The 8,717-nt window shown below is 40.4% G+C and overlaps 2 pseudogenes; both read left to right on the top strand.

Moving 5' to 3' along the window:
• The first annotated feature begins 1,187 nt into the window (after positions 1 to 1,187).
• LOC101580096 lies at positions 1,188 to 3,175 on the top strand (annotated as a pseudogene).
• A 5,024-nt stretch (positions 3,176 to 8,199) lies between these two features.
• Positions 8,200 to 8,717, top strand: part of LOC101583268 — a 1,651-nt pseudogene continuing 1,133 nt past the window's right edge.

Genomic DNA, 8,717 nt, shown 5'->3' with positions numbered 1-8,717 from the left:
ACTTCCAATTTGATTTGAAACTGTCTCATTGCTATCTGTTTATCAATAAAATTTTGAAAAAAAATAATAAGCTCGAAGCCTTTATATTGTAATGGGTGCCACTTAAACATATACTCATAAGTGAAATAAACCAGACACACGTGTAAATATCATATAGTTTTCCTTGTATATGAACTCCAAAGAAGAAATACAATTAGAATGGTATAATGCAACTAAAAGGAAAGCAAGAACTTGAGGAATAGAGAATGAAATGAGAGCAAAGAGAAGATCTAGGAAATATGACAGTGACAAACCATACAGTATATGTCAAAGATGGGTAAGACAATGATCCTGAGAATCTTCAGAAGATTTTTGAATCAAATATTTAACTAGAAAGTTTCTCATCCTGACTAACTATATATACTGACACCTGTGAACTAAGCAACTGCACTGAAGATGGCAATTTGTAATAGTAGGTTCATGCTTGGGGTGCCTGTCCTTCTGGTCTTCTGAATACAGGCTGCTTGTCATGACATGCCAGTTGCTGCTGTGCTGTCTCTCAGATAAATGACTGTTCAAAACAAAGAGGGTTGTGAATGAGGGCAGGAGACAAGAAAAAGAATGTTGTGGGACTGTCCTGTTTCAAGGTTGTGTATGGTTAGATTTCTCGACTTATGTGTAAACATAAGAATTATCTAATTCTTTATGCCTATTTTTAAAATATATTTTAATTTTTTTAATGTTTTTTCATCATATTCTGTAAGGACTTAAAGTTCAACATATCAATACTTGATTAAAAGCACCTGTTCCACGTTAGGCCTAAGATGTTTGATATTCAAACAGACAGTGTGGTTAAGCTTAACAGCCTAGATTGTGTGGCAATAACAATAAGCTTTTCCTCTGGAGGACTAACAACCTATCTTTGCAGACCAAAATTAGAGAAAAAGGAGGGCCACAAGGAAAGCTAACATTTTAGCCCTAGCCTTCCAAGGTCAATTAAGACTCAGGGCATATTAGAAATTTTACTGTAACATCGTGTAACTCAGGAGTGTTCCAAATTTTCTGATCAAGGTCATTATGGGCCAAAGATGAAAAATGATCAATGATGTAGCATGTGCCTAAGGAGAGTCATATGGAGGGCTGCTCCTCCTCCTCCACTGCCCCCAGCCCCTCTGAGCACTGTTCCGCCCTCCACTCCGACGACAACCATGGCTGACATTGAGACGGGCATCTTCTTCAAGAACGTGTAGAAGTGGCTCAACCTCGCACAGGAGAAGGTCCTCCAGAAGCTGGGGATAACTGATGAGACAAAAGACGCGCAGTTTGAGAATATGTCCAGAACTTCAAAAGGCAAGTGACAGAGGGTACCAGACTTCAGAGAGAGCCCTGAGAGTATTTATCAGCAATCAAAGGCATGCAAGAGGCCTCCATGAAGCTCACTGAGTCCCTGCATGAAGTCTACAAGCCAGACTGGTATGGGCAGGAAGATGTAAAAATGGTTGGCAAGAAATGCGATTGCTATGGGAAAACTTCCATCAAAAACTAGTGGATAGGTCCTTGCTGACACCGGACACCTATCTAGTCCAATTTCCTGACATAAAGAACCGCATTTTCAAACACAGCAAGAAGCTGGTGGACTATGACAGTGCCCACCACCACCTGGAAGCACTGCAGAGCTGCAAGAAGAAAGATGAGAGTCATATCTCTAAGGGAGAAGAGGACTTTCAGAAAGCACAGAAAGTGTTTGAAGAGTTTAATGTTGACTTACAAGAAGAGTTACCTTCACCGTAGTCAAGACAGGTTGGATTTTATGTTAACACTTTCAAAAATGTTTCCAGCCTGGATGCCAAATTTCATAAGGAAATTGCATGCTTTGCCACAGTTGTAGGAAGTGATGACAAAACTGGGTGACCAGCATGCTGACAAGGCCTTCACCATCACCAGTGATTCAGGACCTCTATGCTTTGCAAAGACACCATTGCCTCCTGAAGAGCCTTCTCCCTTGCCCAGACCAACAGCCAGCCCCAATCACACACTAGCACCTGCATCTCCAGACCTGGCATGGCCCAGGTCACCTTCACAGACAAGGAAAGGGCCACCTGTTCCACCACTGCCAAGAGTCACCCCAACAAAGGATCTGCAGTAGGAGAATATCATCAATTTTTTTGAGGACAACTTTGTTCTGGAAATCAGTGTTACAACACCTTCCCAGAATGAAGTCATTGAAGTGAAGGAGGAAACTCTGCTGGATCTGGACTTTGATCCTTTCAAGCCTCAAGTGACTCCAACAGTGATCCACTCACTCGTGTCTCAAACATTGCCTTGGGATGTATAGACAGCTTTTGGTGGTTCATTCAGTGGATTCACCCAGCCCCAGGACATTTCATTATTTACAATACAGGCAGATCAGAATGTGATCTGCAACTTGGCTTAATCTGAACAGGCTGCACCCACAGAGACTACAGTAGAGGAGCCACCTGCTACCACCATGCCTGCTATTGGGAGAGACCTTAAGCCAGAAGAACAGGCTGAAGAGCCAGCAGAGGAGGAAGTGGTTGGAGCTGAACCGGATGTTGATGTGGCTGAGGCAACCACAGTGCCAGCTGGGGAGCCTTCTGTGGAGCTACCAGAGACTGAGAAAGCAGGTATTCCTGCCTGGGAAGGAGGAGGTCCAGAGGAGGCCATGTTTGACTCTGAAGCCGCTGAGGCCGTGGGCAGCAACAGGCCTTAGCCAGCAGCAGAGACAGAAGCAGAAGTACCCCAGGAGAAAGTTATCCCTTCTGTGATGACTCCAACCATGAAGGGGATGGAGAACACGAAATTGCCCTGAGTGCAGAAACCAAAGAAAGCCCTGAAGACATGGTTCCCACAGGACCTGTGGACAAGACACTGGAGCTGGCCACAGAGCAGAAGCCCCGGGAGGATGCCCAGACCAAGAATTCTGAAGGCCAGGCCTCCCAGGAACCCTCCTGGCTTTCTCAACAAGGTGGAAACACTGCATGATTTTGAGGCAGCAAATTCTGATCAACTTACCCTTCAAAGGGGTGATGTGGTGCTGCTGGTCTGCTCAGATTCAGAGGCTGACCAGGATGCAGGCTGGCTGGTGGGAGTAAGGGAATCAGACTGGCTTCAGCACAGAGACCTGGCTGCCTACAAAGGCCTCTTTCCAGAGAACTTTACCTGGCACCTGGAGTAGGGCTGCAAGTGTTGCACAAAAAGCTGGACAAATGGGTTTTTAAACCTTTGTGACATCCTGAGGAGTTCACTTGTGCTATGATACTCTTAACCATTTCCAGACTGATGCCAGACAAAGATTGGGAAGACCTACCAGTAGAGCGTGTATGCTGAAACAAACAAACAAATGTAAGAGGGAAACAAATAAATGACAAAAAATGTCCTCACTTTGTTCCCATGGGGTCCATAACAAGTTGGTTTGTGCTTTGTCCCAGCTGTGGACAGTCTTGTACTTGACTGCCTTTCCACTCATTCTAAAGTAGCTTTCTCCAGACTGGACTTTAATTTCTCTGCACCAAGTATGTGATACCCAGTGTCTACTCTGCAGAAGATGTGATGAAGTTTCCCTTAGTACAACTTGATCTTACTCTCCTGCCCAGGTGTGAGCACATTCTCTCTCTCCCCCCCCTTTCAAGTTTACTGTGATTAAAATTAATCTTCTGCAAATGTTTTCAGTGGTCTCTTCCAACACACCTATCTACACGTTCCTATGGACACACAGTCGCACATGCTAGTTCCACCAACCCTGAATCTACATGTATACAGGAGGCTACATATACATAGTTGCTTTCTTTTCTTTCCATTGTAGCTCTCTGCTGCTCAAGTGTCACTGAGGCATGCACTGCTCTTACTCTGTTGGGCATTACAGTCGTGGAAGCAGGCATCCCATTGCCAAAGCAGTGAACAGTATCTGTGCTTGTCATGCGCAGTTTTCAGGATGACAGTGCAACATGTCCAGAGCTCCTGCCCTTTTGGAGAAATGCAGGGTCTTATTGTGCAGCTGTCAGCTGCTCTGACTGGAGGAAGGTGAGTCTGGGAGCAGCAGCTATGGTCTTCACTCCTGCCTTTAGGAGTTTGGCAGCAAGACGCAGTGTATAACTTCTGCCCCAGTGAATCAATTTAAAAGAGCTCCTATATATTTTCACCTCTTTCTATTTAAGCTACTCATCTCCACAGGTCATCCTAAAAGAAGAATGGATGGTGTATGCTGTATCCACAAATCACTTGTAAAAGTTGTGTTTTTAGTGCTGTGTCATTCCAAATAAACCTTTGATAATCTCCAATGGGGGGGAAAAAAAGGAGAGTCACATGGAGAGAAAACATTCTCTCAGGCTTTCACAGGGAGCACATAGGCCAAGCATTGGCCGTGACTCATCCACATGGCTGACACTGACAAAGGATCTACAATCTGAGGTACACAATCTCAGGATAAATCCTGAGGGGATTTCACTGACCTTATCAGATCCAATAGCTACGACTCTTGTTGCATAGGGCTTGCTTTATCTTGGTCTTAATCATCCAGCAGAAAAGTATAAAAATGAAGTATAACAAGTAAAGCCATGGTGTTTTGTTGAGCTGTAGGGGACTCAGGTCAACAATTTCTGACACTTGCAGTCAGGTGGAAGACCCAATACTATTATAGACTACTGGACTCTTTTTAGAATATTTTGCTGAGTTAATACACCTATAATATTCAAATGACAGAACTGAACAAAAAAAAAGGGATACAGGTGAATGTCCATTTTGTATATGTGTATTCAAAATGGTTAGGATAGATATATAGCTACATTCTCTTAATGAATAGAGGGATTTGTTCTAATGGTGTTTGTAAATAGGATAGCATGTCTGCATCTTGTACAGCAAATAACCACTAGGAAGAGATTATGCAATGTATTAATTATTGAAACTGTCCTACCAATCTGATTTGAAACTGTCTCATTGCTATTTGTCTCTCAACAAAATTATGGGGAAAAAAACACAAAGCTAATCCAGGAACAGAACATCTTATCAGAGGGATAAAGCAGGCCCACTTCCAAGGGCAACAACAATAAGGAGCTGAGCACAGTAGCCAGACCCAAGCCAGGCACAACTACATGAACTAGAACTTTTACCTAATTTCATTAGGTGATAAAGATATAACTGCACCAAAGCTCTACACCAAAGGTCAGAGGTCAGTGCTATATGAAATGATAAACACAAGGAGCAAAATGCAATCTCAGGCATTGCGCCCACATAAAACAAGTGCAGAGGACAGTAGCTCAGCTGAAATAAATGAATCAATAAAATCAGAAGTAAATAAACAAGAGCAGAAGGATATAGAGGAACTCAGAGCAGAATTAATTTCTGGAACAAAAAAAACCCCTCTGAATTTATAGCATTTGAACTAAAGAATCAAATGCAGAAACATATGAAGAAAATACAATGCCCACCCAGAACAAGTGCAGTGAAAAAGTTTAGCTGAAATATAAGAATTAATAGCATCAGAAGTAAATAAGCAACAGCAGAAAGTTATAGAGGAACTCAGCGAGGAATTCTTTTCTGAAATGAAAAAAGAAATCTCTGAATTCATAGCACCTGAACTAAAGAATCAAATACACAAACATGGAAGAAACCCAATCTATAAAAAACCTCCAGAAAAAGAATTAATAATTCCTTCTAAAGAAGACACTGATAAAAAAAAATACAGGAGATTTAAAAAATGATGGATTCCTTTAATGAGCAATATAGGAAAGAAATAGATTATGTGAAGCAGAGTCAAAGAGATATAGAGGAACTTAAAATCTCAATCACAAGCCTGTAAAACAGTTTGAGTTAAAGAGAAGATAGTTTCAGATCTTGAAGACAATGATGCAGCTAGTGAAAACGTAAGAAAAGATCTCTTAAAATCAATTAGGATGCAGGAAAAAATAATAAATCACTTGCAAGATGATGCAAAGTTGAACAATGTGAGACTAATAGGCATCAATGAGAAAAAAGGAGTCAACAAAAATGACATAAAAAGAATATGGGCTGAAGTAATAGCAGAAAACTTCCCAAATATGAGGAAACAATCTCACATTCAGGTAACCAAAGCATACAGAATGGCAAATAACTTCAAGCCAATTAAAAACACACCAAGACATAAAATGGTCACGATCCCAGAAATGCAACACAAGAATATCATACTGAAAGCCGCTAAAGAAAAGAAACAGATCACATTCAAAGGAAAACCCATCAGAATTATGGCTGAATTCTCACAAACCATGAAGGCAAGAAAGGCACGGAGCAGAGCACTTCATGTCCTCTATGAAAAAAATTCCAGCCCGGACTACTATACCCTGCAAAAATCTCTTTCAAGTTTGAAGGAGAAGTGAAACACTTTCAGGACAAAGAAAAACTAAAGAATTTCATGATGGCAAAGCCAACCCTACACAGACTACTTAAAGATGTTCTAGAGAGGGACCAAAATGATCAGAACACCACCAATGAGAGCAGAAGGAACCTATTAAATCGGACAAACAATTAAACACAAGAGAAAAAAGTTTAAAAACAGCAGGTAAATAACATGTCAATTGTAAGTCAACACATCTCAATTACAAACATCAATGTAAATGGACTCAATTCATGAATTAAGAGAAATAGATTGGCACAGTGGATTAGGAAACAAAATACAACAATATGCTGTATACAAGAAACACATTTAACTCATAAAGACATTCATAGGCTGAAAGTCAAAGGATGGAAAACTGTAATACATGCCCCAACACTTTGGAAAAAAGCAGGGGTAGTAATCTTGTTCTCAGATAGTCTGAACTTCAAACCAAGAATGATCAAATGAAATAAAGAAGTCCATTTATACTGGTTAGGGGAAAAATTCAAGAGGAAGAGATAACACTCATAAATATGTATGCAGCAATCACAGGACCACCAAATTATATAAGGCAAACGTTAATAGATATGAAAAATCTAATATCAAATACCACAATCTTAACAAGAGACCTTAACACCCCCTTATCCCAAAAAGATAGATCAACCAGACAAAAAATTAGCAAAGAAGTAGCAAAACTGAACCAGAGCTTGGAACAAATGGACTTGCTAGACATATACAGAATGTTCCATCCAAACACAGCAAAATATACCTTTTTTTCAGCTACACATGGATCATTTTCTAAAATAGACCACATACTGGTCCATAGGTCATGTTTAAGTATATGCAAGAAAACAGAAGTTATCCCATGCATATTATCTGACCACAGTGCAATGAAACTGGAAGTAAATGACAAAAGAAACCAGAAAAAAAATCCTAAATACATGGGAATTAAACAACACCCTACTCAGCAATCAATGGGTCACAGATGAAATTAAACAAGAAATTCAACAATATCTATAATTCAATGAAAATTCCTCCACAATTTACAGGATTTTATGGGATGTGATGAAAGCTGTTCTCATAGGGAAATTCATAGCTGTGAACTCACACATTAGGAAAACAGAACGGGAACAAATAAACACCCGAATGCTTCACCTCTAACAACTAGAAAAGGAAGAGCAAACCAAACCCAGAGCCAAAAGATGGGAAGAAATCATAAAAATTAGAGCAGAAATTAATGCAATTGAGGTGAAGAATACAGTTCAAAGAATTAACGAATCAAAAAGCTGATTCTTTGAAAGATTAAATAAAATTTATAAGCCCCTAGCTAACCTCATCAAAATGGGAAAAGAAAAAATTCAAAAAGCAATACGGAATGAAAAGGGTGTAACTACTACAGACCTACTGGAAATTCAGAATGTTATCAATAGCTATTTTGAGAATCTTTATGCTCACAGAATAGAAGCCACAGGAGAAATGGACAGATTCCTAGAAAAGTACCAATTACCAAAGCAGAATCAAGAAGATATACCAACTCTCAATAACTCAATAACAGTCAATGAAATGCAAAATACAATAAAGAACCTGCCAACAAAGAAAAATCCATGTCCTGATAGATTCACAGCTGAATTCTACAAGAAATTCACAGAAGATATAATCCCTGACACTCTTCAAACTCTTCAATGAAATTGAAAAAGAAAGAGTTCTCCCAAAATCATTCCTGGAGGCAAGTATTATACCAATACCCAAACCAGGGGAATCTTTGGCATGATTCCATCCTGCTTATCTGTTCTGTGGAGCAATGCTCATTCACTTCCGTCCGCGTTCTCTCCCACATAAGTGTGTGCCACCACTTCATGGAAGATTCAATGGATATGGACATGAGGTCCCTGCAGCGCCAGAATTATCTCTTTGGTTGTGAACTAAAGGCCAACAAAGATTACCACTTTAAGGTGGATAATGATGAAAATGAGCACCAGTTGTCATTAAGAACGGTCAGTTTACTCAGGACATATGAGAACTCGTACTGTAATGTCATGTACCTAGGTAGTGTCCCAAATTTTCTGATCAAGGAGATTATGGGGCCAAAGAGGAAAGTGATCGATGATGTAGAGTGTGCCTAAGGAAAGAGTCACATGGAGAGAAAACACTCTCTCAGGCTTTCACAGAGAGCACATTGGCCAAGCAATGGCCATAACTCATCCACATGGCTGACACTGACAAAGGTTCTACAATCTGAGGTACAGGATCTCAGGATGAACCCTGAGGGGATTTCACTGACCTTCTCAGACCAAAAAGCTACAACTCTTGTTGCACAGGTCCTGCCTTACCTTGGTCTTAACCATCCAGTAGAAAAGTATGAAGATGAAATATA

Source organism: Octodon degus, unplaced genomic scaffold (assembly GCF_000260255.1).
Source record: "Octodon degus isolate 3935 unplaced genomic scaffold, OctDeg1.0 scaffold00410, whole genome shotgun sequence".
NCBI lineage: Eukaryota > Metazoa > Chordata > Mammalia > Rodentia > Octodontidae > Octodon > Octodon degus.
Note: the sequence above shows the minus strand (reverse complement) of the source record. Positions and strands in the feature narration are given on the sequence as shown.